Below are 21951 nucleotides of genomic sequence, written 5' to 3'. Positions count from 1 at the left end.
TCTTGGTTTAGAATTCCTCAAGACCTATTATAGTGACTTATTTCACTTACAGAAAGGACTCATGGTTATGGTGTCTGTCAACTTGCTGCTGACTGAAATACCTCTTATTATAATGCTCCAAGTAAAGAAGGGAAGGGGTGAAGTGGGCACTAACTTAATGGTATTTTACAAACACACTTAATTGCACTTAGGGAGTCCAGCATTACATGAAGCAGAACAGAGAATGACCAAGTTCTCTACCTCTCTTTGTTTGACAAGTTCAGTTGTCATTTAACAGTTTTTCTTCATGGGAGGTGAGCTTATGCTTTCTAAGGATGAATGGATGCCCTGCAACAACTAATGGTTGGTATGTTGGAATTTAAGCAACTTTAAGAGTTAATTCTCTTTAAAAGGTTTACTAGTAAATATGCACTACCCACAAAGAGGTTTGGAAAATAATCTCTTCTGAATGATTGATATGTATATGTAGAGATGCTGATGTCTTATTCTGAGATTTCCATGATATAAATATTGATTCAATCTCCTTTAATAAGGAATACTGCGTGTGTGTGTGTGTGTGTGTGTGTGTGTGTACACACGTGTGTTCTACGGTGGTAAGATATTCATCGTAAAGTAGTCCTGCTTAATCTTTGTTTGATCCCATACAGCATCCCAAGTTTGAAGGGACCATTGACATTTCCTCGTAAACAGTCCTAGGCCTTGGCTTTTACAGAGACATCTGAGAAAATGCCGTAGCAGCCTGTGTGTGCTCATGGTAGTAACTGGATTCACTGTCCAGAACATTATTCTTTAGAGCTAATTCATCTTGCTCCCCTTTTGCCTCCCTTTTCCATGCAAGGGTTTAGAAGATAAATTAGACTCAAGAGTTAAGAGTTTCTCCGCAAGGTCGCACCACAAGTTGTGGAAAGAAACCCAGAAATTTGCACTTCTACCCTCTGTCTTAATTCCTAGCCTGTCCTAAGCCTCTTAGGATCTGTATCCGCCTCAGATGACGGTCTGTGATTCCCCTCGTGTCAGTGGATCAGAGAAACTGTGGCAGTTAATACCTCCATGTGCACATTTCCTGGTCAGATAGTAAAAATCATGAAAGAATGAAATGGTCAGATTCCTAACCTTTCCGTTTTTTTTCTTTGTAAATGAATAACAGTGATCTACAAGTGAAAGAATGTAGCTAACCAGTGTCATTTGGGATCTTCTAAAGTAGTGCGGAAACTCTGCATTCTTCAGACCGACTTGTGGCAGGCCAGCACATTCCTCTCCGATGAGGTGGAGGAATACTGGTGGCTGGGCTGGGGCGGGGAGCTGCTGTTTAAAAATACATTTAATTATATTCCTTCTCTGCAGTAATATTGATACCATTTTTAGCCCATTATGAATACTGTGATTTTCATTTAAATCACATCCATTATCTTATTGACCTAGTTTTTATTTTGTAATCAAAATGTTCTATTTCTGGATAGCTTAGCCCAGAATCTTTTTTTAAAGGTTATGGGCCTTTGCGGAGTTTTTCTTCCATAGCTGCATACAGGTGGGCTGCCTCTGTGTTCGCTTAATTATAGAAAATGGTACTATATTGTTCTGTTTAAGAGTGGGGATTTCCTCCATTTAATCCGGCAGGATGCCATGGGACGTCAATCTGGTGACTTTTTTGGCGAATGGATGGTGAGAGGGTTAAGAAATTCTGTTTCTATTCAGAATGAGGGGTGGACGTCTCAACTCTGTCGTCTCACGGTTTCTGCTTTTTCTCTGTTCTTCTGCCCTTTCTTATGTCCGCTTTCTCTTCTTCCTCTCCGCCCCTCTCCCATGCCCTGCAAGCCTCTTAAGAGCTGTATCCGCCCACGCTTTCTCTCACACCTGCTCTTTGGTTCTCACAGGATCCCACGAACTTGAGGCCTCTGCCTTTCCCATATTTCTTCCCCTCCTGCTCTTTCCCCATCTTCCCTCGCGCACTCAGCAGCCTAAGTCCACCTCCGCAGTCCTCTGCTCTGGCCGGGAGCTCAGTCCAGGAGAACCCCCCGGAGATGTTCCTGGGCCACCTCACCAGCTCACCTTCCATCAGCGTCTCCTTGGGGCCTTGACACGTTTCCTTCAAGCTTCTCTCTCAAGGTACCTTGCTCTTTTCTCCAGGAAATGACTAGAATCAGAGAATTTTAGGATTTAGAGCGACCGACCAGCCATCTTATTTTGGAGGAGAGAAAGCAGAAGACCTGAGAGTGAATCCTCCTAAGATTCTAAGGTGATCATCTCCCGACTCCTGGGGTTCTCTGCTTACCACCCTCTTTCTTAGCCAGGAAGTCGAATAGATGTTGTGTCTGGTTCCTTTGAGCACTCATTCCTCTCAGTTACCATTAGCCTTCTCAAATATTGTTCAGCTTAAATGTATTTTCGAGTAACTGAGTCTTAAATGTGTTACTTTGTTGTCGACAGAAGACACAGAAGATGAAGTGCAGTGACAAGAACCTTTCTCTGGGTTGTTGGGGATTTTCTCCGGAATATTATTTTGCTCCAGGTCATATCTGTTGATGTATTCATTCCTAAGCACCGGTAAATGACTATGACATAGAACATTCAAGTTTGAACTCCTTCCTGCCTAACTGGAGTCTCTCCCTTATTCAGGAAACCACATTTAAAGCTGTGTCCTGAACTCTGCCGAGCACGTCAGCCTGGTCAGGAAGGATAGGGGATTCCTACTGGTAGCAGCCACTGGGGACTCGGGAGTAACTGGAGGTCACATAAGAGCTTAGCAGCACAGGGGACATTCCAGCCACTGGGATTGCCTCTTTGTTTTCTAAATTCCGTCCGTGGCCGAGGTCAAGTGAAACCCAGGACGTCAGCTCCCGGGGTCAGTGACCCTACACTTTGGGATTTTATGATTGACAACAATTTTTTTTAAATCGAGGAGGCTCAACATAGGGTTGTTAGTTTTTATCTTGAGAAGTAAGGATGTTAAAAACAGCAATAGTAAAATTGTCATATAATGTTACTATCCTTTCATAAAAGAAATGATACTTCAACACCAGAAGGAAGGAGAATATAAAATCAGAAGAAAGGATAGTTCTCTATACCACACACATATAGCTTCTGGAAAAAGTAGTATTGTCATATTTTTCTTATTTAGACATATGCCAGGATAAATTTTGCTCCAGAAGCAGTGTTGATGTGGTCTGTGATACTTAGGAACCACCGGTGTTCACTCCATGGCTAGGAAGCCCCTGCCCCTCTTTCCAGGGAGAGTGCAGAAGGATATGTGAGGAAGATGGCATAGAGAGCAGCTCATTAGTGTCCGGCACATACATACTAGGTGCTCAGTAAATGGTGTTTGTTTTTATTCTCTCTTGGTGAGAAGTGAATCAGACCTACTTCAGGTCGGACCGGGACACTGTCCCTTTGGCCTTCTTTCCCTTTCGGCTGGGCTCTGATCTCCAGTTTTGCGTATCTGAAGTTTGACTTGACCTGGCACCTCATAGGTGGATGGTCTGGAAAGACTTCCCAAATTCACAAGGAGGCAAATCCCTAAACAAAAATGCCAGCTCATTATTTTGCAGATAGAAGGTAAGTTTTTCAGAGACCACCTCAGTGGGCGGTCTGCCCACATCCCATGTCCTCCCCACAGTGAGGGAGAGGTGGGCTGGGTGCGGGGGCCGCAATCACAGCATCCGTGTTCCCTGGGGAGCACAGGATCAAAGCAATAGCAATCGGCTGACTGCAGGTACTCCAGCAAGCTTGAGGTGGAGCTGAGGATGTTTCTCTGCATTGCCTTCTCTCCTTTCCTTTGGACACTCCCCTTCATTGAGGGGAAAGCATAGTGGTTAAGAGCAGAGGCTCTGGAGCCAAAATGTCCACCTGCAAATCCAGCCTTGCTTCTTGCTAGGTGCATGACATTGAGTGGTTTATTTGACCTCTGTGTGCTTTAATGTTGCCTTCTGTAAAATGGAGGTAATAACAATTTGCCACATAGGTTTGTTATGATGAGGAAAAGATACATGTAAAGTGCTTAAGAGTGCTGGCATATAATAAATGACCAATAAATTATTGTTATTATTCTCAATATTATCAAGGAAGCTCATTTCGTGGTGGACGTGCAAAAGTGAATAAAAATGAGATGGTGAGAACTGGTTAGATTTTTACCCTTTAACTTTCCTTCTATAGAATTCATCTGTCCATTAACCTTTGGTTTCTCTTTTAAGCCATCATAGTTTTTCATATCATGTCACTCTGTGTAGATTGTTTTTCATGGATCACACTTTTGGTTGATTATTCCTTGTTGATATATGGAGAGATACTTTGAAGCTGTCCAAGGCTTCTCTCCCCAAGGTACACCTTTGGAGTGGCTTCTGTTTGCCACATAGGTGGCGCCCTGTCAAGGTCTCTTCCCTAGGTCACCTCTTCCTGGCCTTTCCCCCGTGAGTTGGGACTTGGCTCATTAGGTGGTGGTGGGAGAAGCCCCCAGCTCTCATGTACCAAGAGTGAACATGAGATGCCAAGAGAAGCTGAGATACTTGCACAGAAATCCTTTAAAATAAGTAGTGAGAATACTAGTAAGCCTGATTCTGTGACTAGCTTTTTATGTGCTTTCTCATATTTTACCAAGCCTATAGAGCAAGGTGACAAATAACCTGATTATTTTCCATTTCTCCATCCCCTGGTGAAACTTAACATCAGTTTTCCCATGGCAGCCCATGCCAAATTGGCCCATATTCAGGATGCTTTTCATAGGAACACATGCCTTCTGTCTAATCTGTAGATGTATCTATCACCTGTAGTGTGATTACTGCTCACTGTCCTCACTCAGCTCACGGTGATAAATTACAGTTGATGCTGGCCATTAAAATATTCTCCTATAAAATACTCCAGGTACATCGGCCACTGAGGCAAGTTAACCCACCTACCACCCATGTGTGGTAATGAGAAACTGAAACTGATAATCAACTAAAGCTTTTCTCTGTAACACTTTCAATTCATATATAAAGACTGTTTTGCTGCTGCTGTGTTCCCCTCCCTTATGTATAGGTGTCTTCCCTGACCCCTTCCACACTTTCCAAGACAGTTAGAATTAACAGTGTGGTTGGGCTGTTGATTGCCAGTCGAGAAGTCAGAGAGATGATAGGTTTCTGGAGGGAAAGAGGAGAGGTTGGCTGGAAGTCCTGATTATAGCCAGCTCTGTAGTCAAGTTTTCTGCTGAGAGTTGCAACCTTGCTGTCAAAGTTGTGCTGGATTCTTGCTAAGGCACAGATACCCATCTGGCCTCCACAGTGTACTTGTGTCCAGCGACCACCAGCTCCTTCCTAGGGCCAACTGCTCCAGTAGAGGGGGGCAGCCATGTGGATAAAGTGATGATTTCAGTAGACTGTTTATCATATGAGGACTGTTGAAATTAGCCAATGAGGAGCTAGTCTCCTTTCCACCCATCCTGTGGAGGTGAGAATGTCCTCTTTGGGTTCTACTGTGAATTCTGTAGATCTGGAGAGTCTGATGATTGCATGGTGGGGAGACCACATGCATCCCAGGAGCTGAGGCTCAGTGAGGTGAAGATACCTTTAACAGTGCAGCTCAACTTTAGCTTCAAGGACCTGAAGGTCAAGAATATTCTTTAATTGAATCATGCCAAAGAGATGTGAGAGGAGCTTAAAGGGGAGATGTAATTATTTGGTTTTCTAATTAATCATATAATGTTAGTGTAGGACTCTACAGAGCTCCCAGACCTCCTCGCTGAGGCTCAGATCTGGGCTGCAGTGTCCTACAAGGCCTTAGCCAGCCCAAAATGTCAGCCTTCTTCTCTGGGCAAATGACTGACAAGTTCCATCTGTGGGTAATGCCCATTTTGAGCTCAGACCCACATTTCCAAAAGCTTGTTTGATGCCCTGCCCCATGTAGACATGTGGCCCTACCTTGGCCAGCCCCCCAACAGTGTGCCTCTTCCTCACCCTGCAGCCATTGCCTGCAGGCTGAGCTCTCCACACCTTTGTGACATCCTCACTGTGCAGCTCACTCGGTCTCCACATGAGTGTCATTCCATCTTCGCAGGGCTCCTCCAGGCTGCTGTGCCCTTTTCCCATTATATTTTCCTTACTTTTCACTTTTGACTCTCACTGTCACATATTCTGAGATTATTGCTGTTCTTTGTCAGAAGAGAAGCCAGACCAAGGAGTCAGGTGTGCCGCCTGGCCGGGCTCTCTCTGCTGGAGGTAGAGAACAAGCAGAACTGGGGCCGGTCTGGTGCTCAGGAAATGATCACTCTGGGCAGGTCGCCTGACTTCTCTGAGGCTCAGTCTGCACACCTGTGCCTTGAGGCTGCCTCACTCACAAGTGTTTGTGAGGGCCTGGTGTCGTAAGTGAGGAATCGGGCAAGGAAATAAATAAAACTTGGAAACCCAGAACCCGTTTTGTCTCGGCCTGTCTGCAGTATGGAAGGGAGATGTCTAGGACTGCAGTTCCACAGTTCTATGGCTGTTTCCCAGTCCCTTGTGTGTCTGGCCATGTGGAGACAGTACTTACATTTGTTCAGCACACTGGAGGCTCCCAGCTAGCCCAGCAAACAGCTGGACCGTGCCTGGCTGCTCAAGGGCTGAGGGGCTCAGTATCTCCACACATTCAAGACTCATCGTGGTTGGGAACTCAGTCTCACAGTTCATGAGAGACCTGTCATATTCCCTTGTAGTTTCCATTCTTATCAGCGCAATTAAAACATTTTTATGTGGATTTTTTTGTAGTTGGAGAAGGGGTGTTCAGCTCTTTTGTGGCCTTTCCTTTGTCTGGACCATGAACAACCAACTGATGAATCCCTATCACTATTCTTGTTCTTCAGCAGAAATTTCCAGGGATGCTCTACTTGGTGCTTTAGGGAAACAGATGATGTGTGCCTCCTCCCCTAATCTCAGGGGTTAGTGGTCATGAGGGGCAACACGACACCTAGAAACAAATAACCCCAGTCAGCGAGCCCAGCTGTGAGAGTGCTGGCTGACTCTGGAAATGTGGCTTGGAAAGTGTCCATGCTTCTTCAGTGTCTGGAACTATGCTTTGAACCATCTCTGCACCCAATACTGCAGAGCACATTGAGACAGAGTTTAGGTGGCCTGATGTCATCGGAGGGGGAGTGCCTGGGCTGGAAAGAAGTGGAGAAGTGAGCCAGGCCCACTCTCGACGTCCCTTATCAGCCCACTCCTCTTGTTCCAGGGTCTCAGTCAGTCTAACTTCCAGACTTCACTGTTATCTAAATTCTTTGGGTGGTGCTGTGTGGGTCTCAAATCACCTTGTCTTCCTTTATCCTCAAAGGAACATGGGAAGTAGGCATTAGTTTTATTTTCTCCGTATTTTAATGGAGGAAACCAAGAGTCTCCTGAGAAGCTGGGTAACTTGTTGCAGGAAGCACTGGGCTGGGGGCATAAGTCCAGGCAGCTGTCACTCCAACACAGCTTCTCTCCAGGACATTCACCATAGGGGTCTTGTGTTCACAGAGAACAGAAGGTTCTCCCCAGTGCCAAGGAGTGTTCCTAGCGGGATCGTGGGGCTGTAGGTACTGCCCAGGAGGATGGCAGCTCCGCAAAGGGAGGATGAGAACCACCTTGATGCTGCCAGTGGGGAGCGACCCAGCATCGCAGCCCGCTTAGACCCTCAGTGTGCTCTGGGTGGAATGACTGGGTAAAACATCCACTGAAGAGTTTTTTTTAAGTTTAGAATCTCATGACGTCTTTTACCAACACCTACCTTGAACCCCATCCACAAAGTCATTTTATAAAGTGAGATCCATGCACAATTTTTCACCAGTGACTTTGAATGGCTTATATTAGACTTGAAATCTACACATCTATCTTCAGTCCTTTTAGCCACAGAATTGTTTACCAATTAAAATCTGAATTTCAGTGGATGGACACTGAGACTGCAGATATGGCAGTCAATGACACACTACTCATATCTCTTTTTAGTTCACTGAAGGGTCTTTTACCTGATGGACTTGATCAGCAAACTCCTGTTTCATGAATGGTGGGGACACAGTGGAGCAAGAGGTATAGCCTATGATTAAGTTAAAACACCAGAATTCTAGACCTCAGGCAAGTCACCTTTTTTCTCTGGAACCTCAGTTTCCTCATGTGTCAAGCAAGATTGTAATAATGATGTTGCATAAGGGTAGCATTTGGAAGTGCTTTAAAATAGAAAAGTGTGATTCAAATCTTATCTTTGGGTCTGTGAACATTTTTATACCTAGGACAAGCATATACATTTCCTTGCCTTGACAAACTTAAATAATCTAGAATAAAAATTCTTTTTCATATGTATACTTCAGATACAAAATGTAGAGTCTGTAGATTTCTTTGTTGCTATTTTATTCCTGAAGAGTTCAAAGCCCTGCCCTGGTGTGGCTGCCATATTTATAAATCTGATTGGTTAGCCAGGTAGTTAGAACAGAGTGCTAATTGGCAGATAAAAGCAGACCACTGAGGCAGACCCTTGGGGAATCCAGCTCAGAGTTTCCTGTTCTGTGATGAGAGCTCCATCCTCATCAAGGTCAGCATTTGGATCTTTTGTCTATGCACTGGCCTCGATCCTTAGGGGGTCATGGATTCATTCCTTGTGCATGCACATTAGCTTTGTACCACTCCATGGCCTGGGTCACGGGGGTTCCCGTTAATTGATCATCCTGGGAAAACTACTCCACTAAAGTTGGATATAGCAGAATGAGGGAGAAGCGACTGAACTGTTAGAAAATGGGCTTAACTGAAGAGCTCAGCTGCCTCAAATCCTTCCTGGATGTAAATAATAAATCCTAGATAAATAAAACTCAAGAGCTAAATAAAGGCCCTTCAAATATACCATCCCTCACAGCTACAAGTGTTGCCAAGTGGAATCAGCCAGTATGTACCATTACAGGCTTTCATTCCTTGTCACTGAGACTGGATTCAGATACTTTTCATCCAAAACATTTTTATCCAAACCCTGTATAGTAGCAACAATGAGTAAAATGATGGGCTGAGTGAGGTCTAAAGTAGTGAAGCAAGGCAACTAAACTGATTTTTCAATCCAGCTGGAATTTTAGGAATTAAAGTTTTTAGTCAAAGGATCCTAAGATATAATACAACTTGATACAAATCAGAGGATCTTGATACTTACATATACACACACATATATATATATACACTTTATATATTAAACTAAAAGAATGTATTTAAGAGATAGAATACATGTTATATATAATATATATATACTTATATAGAATATATATACTTATATAGAAAATTATTATTTATATATTTATATTTTATATATTAATATTGTATATTGTTATATATTAAGTGTACATAGTTTATTATACATAGTATATTAAGTAGACATATATACTTTATATACTATGTATTTTATATATATATTTACACTATATATATAGTATGTATATATACTATATACCTAATACAGAATATTTATTTTAAGGTATATGTACTTATATAATATATATTATATATACTTATGTAATATCCTTCCTGCCTTTTAGTGTTTCTCTGTTTAGCCAAAAGCAACACTACTTTCGCTTTCTGTCCTGTTTATAACAGTGTTACTTACTGCATCTTATGAGGAGGTTTACCCAGTAGTCCATAAAATAAAAAGTGAGCAAAGTTACCCTTCACAGCCTTAGAAAGGCACCAGATTAGAGACCAATTTACAGACCCTCCCTAGGTCCAAACGGGTCATTTTTGCCCCCTCCAGCATGCGGGTAGGTCATTAGCTCTTTTCTCTGGTTGAGTCTCAGGTGAGGCACAGAGGAACTCATTGGCCCCACTCCCAGTTAAGCTGTGCCCTCTGCCTTCAGGCAAGTGTACCAGATGTCTGTGCTTGGGGCTTAGTCAGCTGTCTCCAGTGGGCTGCCTGCTTCTCCAGTCAGTTCCATTGGAAGCCAGTTGAGAGCTGTTTATTCCCAAACCTGTTTATGCCAGTTGTATTTTTTTCCCATTTGTAAGTAAATTTTTGTGACTATTTTTTCCCCTATGTAACTAAGTATTATATACACAGATGATATATGAGTATGAAAAGAAAGGTGTTCATATGAAAACTATACTGTTGTCTTGGAAAGACTTGTCAATTTACTTAAAAAAAATTGTGGCCAAATTAAATACAAGCAAGATTAAAAGACTGGGGTGATGGAAGTGATAAAGCTCTAGGCAGATTCTGTAGTCAGATTGCTTTTCAGCTGTCTTTGGGTATTTTTTATCTTCTTTAAAGAAACTGAACCTGAAAGTCATAGCAGATTTCAGGTTTATATAGGAAAGACACTTGGGAATTCTAGACAGTGGACCCATCTTCAAAGACAAGGCATTGCTCCTGTACCAAGTTTGTGAATGAATGTATAAGTGTGTTTCTATATATATTTTTTTACATACAATGAAAATATCATTTATGATTCCATGCTCTAAGCAGCTTATTTTACATTAACTGTCAACTCAATGGTGTTGGATTTTACAGTTTCTTTTATTGCAGTGGCATGCTGTATAAAATATACTATCTACTGAGCATGCCAAGATGCTTATACTGTGCAAGTACAAGAGAACTGAGCCATCTGAGGAGAGAGCAGACACACATTTCTCTTCTCATGCTCACTAGGGACACATGCTGATGGAGGGAAGCTGTAGGCACAACTATCCAGGCAAGCTCTGGCGAATGCACTCACTTTTTCTCCCCCCATTCTCCCTTATTCCCATCTCCTCTCTTTTTTCTCTCTTCTTTCCCTAAGCAATGTAGTTTAGTTCAAAGAACTCTGAAATAAGTAAAGAAGAAGCCATTCGGAATCGAACAAAGCGTATTTCAAAGTACTTGTTGCAATAAAGTTATGATCTTTGGCTTAAAAAGTTTTGAAATACACATTTATTTATGTGAACCCAACACATGCATGTGTGCACACACACACAGAATGAGGGAATTCCTTTAAGTAATGACATATGATTTATTACAATGTGACTTGCATTAGATGGTTTCAGAATATACTTATTTCTCTAAGCCAGGCGGAGAAAGGCAAGTACCAAATGATTTCACTCATATGTGGAGTATAAGAACAAAAGAAAACTGAAGGAACAAAACAGCAGCAGAAGCACAGAACCCAAGAATGGACTAACAGTTACCAAAGGGAAAGGGACTGGGGAGGACAGGTGGGAAGGGAGGGATAAGGGTGGGAAAAAAAGAAAGGGGGCATTACAATTAACATGTATAGTGTGGGGGAGCCACGGGGAGGGCTGTGCAACACAAAGAAGACAAGTAGTGATTTTACAGCATCTTACTATGTTGATGGACAGTGACTGTGAACGGGTATATGGGGGGGACTTGGTGAGGGGGGGAGCCTAGAGAACATAATGTCCTTCATGTAATTGTAGATTAATGATACTAAAATAAAATTTTTTAAAAAAAGAATATACCTATTTCTCATGAAGTGAGATAAGGATATACTGAAAGGTCTTCTTTGATGTGAGCTAAAATCCAGGGCATTTATTTTCTGTCTTCTTTGGTCTAAAAACATTTTGGAAAGAACTTCCTCTGTTTCTGTACTGTTTCTGGACTCTATATCAGAGCACAAACAACTTGAGGAAAAATGTGAGAATGTAGGTGCTGGACATCTAACAGGCATCTGATAGCCTCAGGAAGAATAATATTTTACAGTGAGGTGGTGATTATCTTTAATAATAAAAGCCATATGAATGTGCTTTAATTCAAGCTGTCGTGGAGTGCTTGAAATCATAAGACAGGTATGATTATTGGGTTCCTATTCCCCTGGGGAGTACAGATCCCAAAGATAAGTGTGCCAGAACATGGACTTCGTGGGAAGGCGTGAGTGCACCCACCTCCAGCCTATAAGAGGCTGTCCTTCATTTCAGTAATAGCTCATAGGGGTTTAATTTTGATAGATAGCATGGTATTTTATTCTAGAGCAGAAACCAGATGCATCTCTCAAGTTAATGGGGAACAACTGACAGCTGCCAGATTAACTAGAAAAGAAATGTTTTTCTCTGCAGTTCTGGGCAATAATGCAATTTAATGGCATTTCACCTGATGGACTTTTAAGATGGATGATTTGTCATTTGCCTCCAAGGCACAGGTCTGCATTTGGAGCAGAGGACGGAAAAGATGGATGGCCACGGAGATCTCCAGGTGAAATTGGCTGGATCTCCTCAATCCTCATTAATTCATGATTGACTATCATCCATCTCCATCTCTCTGACCCTACATAATGAACCCTGATTTCTGAGGATTTTCTGGGTCTAGAATAACCAAAATGTGCTGGCTAAACTTGGAACAGCTTGAAAGAACTACTCATCTGATACATCAGGCTTTTGGAAAAAGGGGGATGTCTCAACCTGGAATCTTGTTTTCCTGACTCTGAATAATAGTGGATTTTCTTTCCCAGTAATAAGGAGACACAACTGTGCAAGGTGTGAATTCTAAAGCTCAGGGAGTGAGGTTAAGAGACAGATTTTCTTCCACTGTGGTTCAGGTAAGACCTAATAGAAGAGAGATCTGGTTCTTAGCTTAAGTCTAACGAGAGGCTCAAAGCCACTCATGACCGAGCGAGACTGACAGCACCCCAGCTCTGGAAGGAGGCATGAGAAGAAGCAGGTGATTGTGGGGAAGCCCAGAAGTGTTGATCTGGGCCACTGAGGTAAAGAGGGGACCCCCAAGACCAGTGGAAGGAGGGACTCAATGCTTTGTGGATTTAGTTAAAACAATGTCTAGGTGAGCTTCCTGGCCCATGGCCCAATTTCCTCGTTTGCTTCCACAGTAGGACAGGCTTATTAACAATTGTTTTTGTTCATGGTGGTAACTCTCCTGCTGACCACTTTGCATTATTGTTATTTTTATTGTGATTGTATTAACCGCCATTCTGAGCCAGATGCCTGTGGTTTATAAATAGCATATATCATCAGAGACACTTAACTCAGAGGACAAATGCTTCTGACTTAAGATGAGAATTGATGTGTGACTGACAGAGTGAGTGTGACCTGTTGGGTGCAGTAGCCTGCAGACACATTGGTACCCCCACATGTTGGAGGAAAGGCACATACCAGCAGACTAAAAACTGACAATGCGTAAGTACTTGAGGCCCTGGGAAAAAGTGCCCAGGATGTGTGCACTTAATTTTAAGAAAAGCTAAGTAAATGTGACATTTTCAATGAGCCTTTTCTTCACGTGAGTAGAATGACAACATTTTACTAGTCTAGCAAGAGATAAATCAAGATTTAAACCAACTTCTCACCTTTCATGCAAAGCCTAGTCTCAGTAGTTATTAAAAGTAAATGGGATTTAAGTAAATGGAGAAGCACCTATTTTATTTCCAATTTAATGCTCTTGTATTTTGCACTGTGGTTTTAGGTCTGTTTGTGAAGGCTGCCTGGGGCGAAAACAGCCCTGAGAGACAGCTGGGAGGGGAGCAGGCTTCCAAGGCCAAGGCAGAGTCCCAGGCTGTGGGTTCAGCTGTCACTCAGTGACTTCAGCCCAGTTTCCTCACCTTGAAATGGAAACAACAATGCTTACTGTCTTCTGATAGGATGCTGTGACGGATGTGCTCAGCACCCCTGGCAGTGTGGGGCTGGGGGTCTGAGAGCCTCTCTTCTCCTTCTCAGGCACCAAGGGGATAGGTCAGAGTTCTGGGTCCAGGGAAGATATGGCTTTATTCTCTCCCTGGTCTACACGGTGACCTCAGTGCCGGTCACCCCAAGTCATTCTGACTGAAGAGCCAAGGAGGGGGGCACTGCAAGGCTCCTCCACATCGCGACATTCTCCCGAACTACCGCTCTCTGTCACCCTTTCCCTGCCCACAGGACGGGTGGTGTGGGGCATGTCTCCACAGCCCCTCTCTTGCTGTCACCTGCTGTTTGTTTCACCAGTATCTGATTTCCGGGTGAAGAGGAATTCTTCATTCACAACTTTCTCATACCTGTTGCCTTACTTTCCCGGTGACGTTCACCGAGACCTCAACGTGTGCAGGCACTCTGCTTGCACTTGCCACCTTATCCTCTTGTTAACTTGTGGGCCCTCTGGCTGAGAGAGGTGAAGAGCGTGCCTGCCAGGACAGCTGCTCACTGGTGGGCCCGCCTCCCTCCCAAGCCCGCAACCCCCCTCAGGCTGGGCGTCTTCATGCCTTCCCTGAGCAGTTGTCTTCCAACTGCTTTCTCTGCACCTGCGCCCCTGCCGCAGGCACCACCAGATGAATCTCCCCATACTGCCTTTCTGATACTATCTCCTCAATACCTGTCAGTTGTCTTATTGCACACCAGCCCTCCAAAAGCTGACCTCGTGTTTTCCCTCCTGCTTTCCCAAAGCCAGTTCTCAGCTACAGCCAAAATGTCATATTTGCTAGTTCCTAAATCCTTGTGAGCCTCTGCCTTTTATCCTTCCTCCACTTGAAGCAGCCTCCCCTCATCTCCATCTCCCAATCTCTGGCCCAGCCTGCAGGGCTGAGCACAAGTTCAGAGCCTGTGATTCCTTCTGTGACTGGCCCACTAGAAACCATTTCTCTCCCCTCTGAGTGTTTGTGGTACTTATTGTAGAATCACTCAGATAGCCTGGCTGTGTACTATTATTTCTTTTGTCAAGATCCCTAGAGGAACCTTAAGCTTCCAGGTGAGAAAGCCACAAAGAGTTAGTGACAGCGCTCAGGCCAGAGTCCAAGTCCCCCAAATCCTGGTGATTTTTTTTTCTTCTATTGCTTTTTGCCTTCTGGCCTTCCTTGGAGGACAAGGACTCTATCCTGTCTATATTTGAAATCTATATAGCATTCAGTGTGTAAAGTCTTATAAGTAGGAGATATTCAATAAGTATTTGTTGAAAGAAAGCAAAGGGGAAAAATTTCCTAACACTTACATGGCACTTCTGTTTTAATTCTAGTTTACTCCTTATAACATCCCTATGAAAATGGGTATTATTATCAGCCCCATTTTACAGATGAGGAGACTGAGGCAAGAGAGGTTAAGTAACTTGCCCCAGGTTGCAGAGCTGGTAAGGAAGGGCCAGAGGCAGGAGCTGACTCTGAACCTGGGGAGTCTGGCTCTCATGTCCATGCTCTTCTTCTACCACATTTTGCTGCAGGGTCAGGAAGGACTGATGGGCAGGGAGAGGTAGAGAGAGAAGGCTGAACCTCAAAATCAGTGCCAGGATAGCAGAGCGGGGAAAATTCAGTCTGGGCTGCCGGCTTCTGTCTTTTCATTTCGACTGAGAAGAAGAACCACTTCCAAGCCTGAGCCGTGGCCGGTGCTGTGCTGGTAGCTGTGCCTGGGGTGCAAGGGGACTGATTGCTGTGTAACTCCCTGAACGTGGTGCCCACTTTTCCTTCCTTCTCTTCTCCTCATCACAGGAGACTTGGCCAAGGGGCTATTAAGTAGCTCACACGTTCCCAGTGTGGAGTCCCTTAGAGAGGGGAAAGCTTGCCACTTCTCTGCAGGGGTCCCCTCCAGACCATGAGCTTCCCAGGGAATATTCTCTTAAAAAAAGTCACAGACTTGAAATTGCCATGACTGGAGATGAGTAGCATTTATGTGCCAAGTTTGGCTGAAACAGGCTGATAAAGAACAGTTAACAGGGGCCTTTATCTTCAGAAACTCGCCTCTCCTTTATTTAGTCACTGTCATTGTGGTGGGTTTTTAACTAGGCCTCCAGTAGCTATTAGTATTTCTGCTTAGGATACCATATTTCCCTCACATGCAGTAAGTCTATCTTAAACATAGTGTGAGCTTTAGAGTATGTTAGAGGAAGTGGTCTGTCATTTCAGAGCACCGAAAGATGATTCTGCCAGCATTCAGGGAATGCTTTGCACCAAGAATCCTAGAGTGAACAGAATACTATTCCAGATTCAGTGAATCAGAGCTGAATCATATTTAAGTGTGTGCTGCATTTTGAGGGATTCCCTTCTGCCCCCCGCCCCTGCAGTGGGAAAGCATTGCTCTTCCTGATAAAGAAAAACCATCGTTTACAGACCAGACCACTAAAATGTTTTTGTGGTGATGCCATGAACTCGTTAAGTGTTTGTTGTGGCCCATGTAAGACAACTTCATAGATTAGTGAAAAGTGATTTATTATTTCTTCTAAACAGAACGTTTTGCTCTCTCTCTGCCTCTTTGACTCCAAGCAAATCTGTCTGGTCTCATCCTTGCCGCTGACCCACTGCCTGCCTGCACCACCTTCCTGTAGATCTTGCGGTACACTTTTGTGACTGCAGCCCTGTCTATTCCTAGCAATCAAGGGTTTTCCAAGCAATGGAAAAGTGGGTCACTGTTCATCTGGTTTCTTGGAAGAACTATTGAGTGTGTGAGGGTAGTTTTCCACCTAAAAGACTAAACCACAAAGAGAGTCCAGGAGGTAGAGAATGAATGGCCAGGTGACTTGCTTTTCTTAGATCCATGGGACTACAGGCATTGCTGTGTAGTGGATGGAGCCCAGACCAGCCTGAATGAAGCAGAACTGACGGTATTTTACAAGCTTGAGACCTTAGCCAAAGGAATTAGCCTTTTTGTAAATTACTTTTGCAGAGTTATTGGAAGAACTGCAAACACTGGATGCAAAGTGCCCAGCACTGAGGCGCAATAACTGACAGCACGTTTTTGTTGCCACTCTTGCTGCTGTCCCGGCTGCCATCACCCCTGCCTCTGCATGTAGCTCTTGAACATGGGCCTAACAAAGGGGCACTTGGCTGCTCTTGCCTCCCATGCACATAGGATACAGCTCTAACCTTCAAGACTACCTTCCTTCCTTACTGTAGCAGCTAAAATTGCTCTAAACAACAAACATAAACATAAAAATCACAACCACATAGGGATGAGAGCACAGAATGAAGCGCTTCCTCACTCCAGCAGGAGATCCCTTAGCTAAGTGGGTTCCTTCTTCCTTGTTTGTTTCCTTCCACCCACAAATATTGACAGGCACCCACTGAGCATGTGCAGGGCTTGGGGTGAGCCGTAGGGGTCAAGGTTGAATCAGACATGATTCTGTCCTCCAGGAGGTTACCATCTACCAGGCAAGGGGAAGTGCCCATAAACATCTCAGGAGTCAGGTAGAAAATGGTACGAGTGTAAGACATACCACTACCACTATGGAATTGAGGAGGGAAGAGAGTTCTAGCTGGACTTGGGACATGCAGTTATATGAAAGAGGCAGCCTAGCATGGCTTTTGTTAAGAACACCAATTCTGGGGTCAGGCCACCAGGTTTGAAGCTTGGCCTTGCTGCTTTCTCGTTGTAGCCCTTTGAGCCAGTGAGATCACATCCCTGTACCTCTGCTTCTTCATCTTTAACATGAGGATAGTAATAGTACCTACCTCCTAGGGTTGTGGTAAGGATTAGGTAAGATGTGTAAAGTGCTTGGAACAGCGTGTGAAGCCTGTGTTCATGTTTAAGTGAATTTGCCCTTCAAGCACAGGTGTGCCAAGGCAGAGTCTCCACTGAGGTGCAAGGCTGGGGAAAGTGAGAAAGGGAGAAAGACTGTGGAGGGTCTTCAGTGTCCGGCCAGGAATCTTGGACTTTCCTGAAAATGTGAAATGAATTCAGTGTTCTAAAACTCCTCAGTTAGTGTGTGTAAGGCCAGACTCTGAACCTGTCTCAGGGTAGGTCTCTAGATTTCAGTTCCAGGGAACATGGCAGTGAACCAAATGCCAGTGGGCATGCAGGCGAAGCTTGGATTATCAGGGCTCAACACAGAGGCCTGAACTGAGACCTCAGGGAAGATGTGCAGCAGAGCCGGAACAGGAAGTTCAACTGTGGGGCAAAGGGAGTCGGTGCAGAGGCGGGAGACATCACAGCTACCCCCAGCTACTGCTTCCTTTTCAGGTTATGGAGTTTTTTCTTTAGGGTATACTCAGCTGTTTTGTTTTTGTTTTTGTTTGTTGTTTTTTTTTCTTTTGAGTCCCCAGAGTGCATGCAGCCGGATTTACTCTCTGTGATAGGGTGGTGGCTTGGTTGGGATAGTTAAAACTGATCACAGGAGGCTGTTCTCAACATCTGTAGATGTCAAGCTTTGTGAGGGTGTGGAATCTGTGGCTGTCTCCCCACGCCTCTGTCCATGGATTCAGCAGGACTTCAGAAAGGGCTGCTCAGAGTTCACAGGGCCCCTGAGAGGATGCCTGTCATCTTGGGATTTGTTCTTAAATGAAAAATTAGAGGGTTGGAGTGCCTTAGTTTTGATTTCCTTTAGTGTTAGCTGTGTAAATTGAAGGCTAGCTTCAATTTTTACAAAATCATCCAAGTTATTACTAGAGGATAATACTGTTTTTTATGTGTTATGGGAGTGTGGGGCAGTTCCTAAGAGCATATATAAGTCATTTAAAATTCTTTTTGGAACAAGGTAGTACAGGATAAGTCTATATATGTACCAAGTCGAGATCATTACCATAAAATGCCTGTCTGTAACATGGGAACCATGAAACGAAGAAGAGCACCTCTAAAATAATCTGTTGCTCTGAGTCCCACTCTGCCTCTTCCCACAAGGTGAAATATCACTGTATTTACAGCTGGGAGAGTGATCTTCTGGCCCAGGCTGTGTTTTGCCTGCAGTAGAGGCTCATCTGAAGAGATCTGGAATGATCTTCAGAGAGGATTATTTCTCGAAGTTCACCTTGCCAGCTAGGAAGGCAGACAGACAAGCACATTGGGAATGGTGGAAAGCATTTGCTGATTTTGGGCTTTAAAGGCATTTTTTTCTCATACCCCTCGATTGGTTCTTTAGTAGAGCATTATATCCAGGCTTGGAAACCATTCCTTATCCATCACATCCTTGTTGAAGAGTGAAGATCGCCTCAAGCTATCTGAGAGCCAAGTCACACCAGCTTCAGTGGGAAGGGCCCATGTTTATCCAGAGGCAGAATTTGGCTCTTTCAAACTTAGGTCTAAAGGGCCTGTTTAATCTATTATGTAAAAGAGAGTGAGGTCATATAAGCAGTCATGGTTTCTACCTTGTCATCCTTATTTGGTGCTCCCAAACTCAGAAAACAATCCTGGCAATAGAAGCTCTCAGGATCAGTGAAGAAATAATGGCTGCCTTGTTCTCTGTCCTGGGTCTCGTGATGGTGTCAGCAAACCAGGCTGCTTGCTGCTTTTAGCCCTTGAAGTTTGGACTGGTTTCATTTACCCTCACAGCCTGCTTAGAAGGAACATTCTGGAAGTCTGCTGAATCCCCACCTGCTGTCAGGATGCCCAGGCATCACTGAGAGGAAGCTCTATGGTGGGTCCTGGAGTCAGGGCGAGGGACTCCGCAGCCCTTGGGAGGGAGCAGCGGTCGGCCTGCTCTGCAGGGCCCTTCGGCAGTGGAGTCTAAGAAGAAAGAGCATAGCACTTCTCTCGGATCATCATTTTGGCTGCACTGAAGGTAGATCAAATTTCACCCTTAAATAACTATCTTCTGTCTGTGTAAACAGTCATGACCATTAGTCTTAAACTTCAAACCTTAGCCCATGATGTGGATTGGTTTCTTTTTCAGATAGTAACTTCAGAGGCTACTCTTCCCTGCTTTCTGAGGCCTCCATGCACGCCTACTCTAGACTCTTAAAAGGCCATGCGTGGGGCACGTACAACTGAGAGGGGAGGGGAGTGTAGAAAATTCATTCACTTTTCCTCCCTGGGACCTAAATCTGTTTTAATACCCCACTTGCATCCCATCAGAAATGCCAAAATATTAAATCATGGCACTCTCATTCTTTTCAATGGGAAGAAGATGTTAGCTGAAGAGGCCTCTGTCCCTGCAGAGGAGGCCAGAAGCCTGGCAAGAGGTTTGTCTCATTTAAGGAATAAATATATTCAGTGGCAGCAGGGATGCTGCCAAGTAAATTAATTCCATTTTTAGGGAGAGAAGGGAAGGAATTTGCTGCTCCTTTATTGCTTTTTGGATATAAATTTCTGCGTGAGGTTCTCTAAACATCTAAGAACCTAGGAGCAGCTTATTTAAAACTTCACCTCTTCAGCATGCCCAAAAGTTTCGAGAAACAAAAGAGAAGGCAGTGGATAATTGATTCTGTTCACCGAAGGCCTATGCTGACACTGAACGATCCTGGCTTGGTTTCTACCATCCAGGTGTTTAGTGTCTACCAACAGGAGGACCCAGATGGAGTCTGCCTTTCTACAGATGTCTTTAAATGTTGGAAACATGAGAAGAAAAGCCACTGACCTTCTGGTCATTGTGACAATGCAGTATATCCTGTAGCGTCAAGGTAGCCATACCCCAAGTGACTCTCAAATCAGTGGGGTGGAGTGAGATTTCCAGAGAAGGTGGAGAATCCCCCACCATGGTGAGCAGCTTATTCTATAGCCAGGAAACCTTGGACTCTTCCTGAAATTTTTGCCCGAGGGCTAAACTTTAAATTTACTCCTTAGCTGGACATTAATTCAGACGAAGCAGTAGTATAAGAACAAAATGATTCCATGTTTCAGCAGCGGATAGTTTCGCAGTCTTTAGTTTGTTTACTAAAAGGAAGATTTAGGATCTCTGTGATTTAATCAAAATGATTGCTTCTGGTAGCAATTCAATAGAGTTGTCATATCAAATTAAGTTTTGTCAAGTTTTGTCTGATGGGGATAGTCACCAGCCTGGATCCCAACACAGTGCATGCTTCCTGTATTTATGGAGGTGAGGCTGGAGTCACCCTGCAATGTAAATGAGGTCACCTTAATTGGCCTCTTTCACTGCTCTGCGGTTGTGGGGACATCAGCACCCCACTGAACAAGCGAGTAACCTATTAGAAGGAAAATCTCATAGTAGAGGTTCCTTGCTTGCAAGGTTTAAAAAATTTAGTCCTTCAGTAGAAGTATCTTGCACAGGCACCAGCCTTAACCTAAATATAGAGGGCTAACAAAGAATCTTTCCATGGTAGGGCTCCCTTAAATTAGCTCAGTTAATCTATTCATCTGTGTGCGCTGACTCGTGCCTAAACATTGGAGGCCAAATCCAAAAAAAGAAAAAGCAAGCCTGCGGCTCAGTCCGAGGGAAGATGTAGAACAACTGAGTATAATCCTGGACAAAGGAGCCACTGAATGCCACAGCAGGCCCACGTTAGGAAAGGGATGTGCCGGCAACGCGCAGCTACCCTCATTAATTAACTGCCCATTTTGACTTTACAAGTGCCGTGCAGTCGGCGCATTCGGATTTCTCCATTTACCGTGGTTCTTCTCAGTTTTCAAATCACTTTATGACCCAGGTTTCAAACTTCAGATAAGATCAGGAGTTCTGAAAAGAGGGTAGCGTGGATGCTTTTAGTACTTTCAGTATTTCCACCTTGCCAGAGTTCCCAAATTATGCTCAAATAAAAATGTTTTTAATAGATGGCTGGGATGACATTGTTCTAGGCCTTCGTCTCTTAAACGCAGGAAGCAGTTCTCAGGACAGAGGAGGGCTAAGGAGAGTTGGTCTCCAATTTCCATAACGAGAATGGCAGAAGGGAACATGACAGGACACAAAACGAGGTCCCCACAGTCTAGAGCCTTGCATTATGCATTTTGTGTCCCGCTGAAGTCCGAGATCCAGGCAAGTACAGGATGGTCACGGTTGTTACATCTGCGGATACACTGCGCATGCTCTGCCTGAATTCTGGCCGTGAATTTCCCTCATTTTGTTGTCTGATTTGGCTACTGGCAACTTCCCATTTTTCTGAGAAAATCAGCTACTGGAGGACACCTGCAGAAGAAAGTCAGGACACAAGGTGTTTGGAAGTGGTCCAAAGGTAGTGTTAAAAGGGGCTGTGGAATTGTCCTTGGAGAGCTGTTACTGATCCGAGCAGTCTGACCACAGTATGTAGTGTGTGAGGAACCAGTCTGGTTATGGTGTTAGAATCCTTATTTCACTGCATGCAGTGTTTGAGTAACCAGTTGGTCATGGTGTTAGAATCCTTATCAACTGGATGGATATGTTTTTTGCTACTTTTGGAGAAATGAATTTTATGAATGTTTCTATTTCAGTAGACCAAAACAATAACAAAAAAAAAAACCCAATTCCTATTACCCTACCTCC

At 44.0% G+C, this 21951-nt stretch overlaps 1 protein-coding gene across 5 annotated transcripts in view; it reads left to right on the top strand.

Annotated features, from left to right (window-relative positions):
• SAMD4A (sterile alpha motif domain containing 4A) overlaps positions 1–21951 on the top strand; it is a 197351-nt gene that overhangs the window by 71726 nt on the left and 103674 nt on the right. Inside the window, exon 1 of one of the 5 annotated variants that reach the window (XM_073211224.1) lies at positions 1906–2236. The exons of 3 other annotated variants lie outside the window; for them this stretch is intronic. The gene's annotated coding sequence lies outside the window, so the exon portion shown is untranslated. Of the gene's footprint in view, positions 1–1905; positions 2237–15943; positions 19321–21951 lie in introns of those variants that run through there. One more of the 5 variants, XM_017648676.3, reaches the window with a different exon arrangement.

The sequence above is a fragment of the Manis javanica genome, chromosome 8 (assembly GCF_040802235.1).
Source record: "Manis javanica isolate MJ-LG chromosome 8, MJ_LKY, whole genome shotgun sequence".
Lineage (NCBI taxonomy): Eukaryota > Metazoa > Chordata > Mammalia > Pholidota > Manidae > Manis > Manis javanica.
This window is presented reverse-complemented; position numbering and strand designations above follow the sequence as displayed.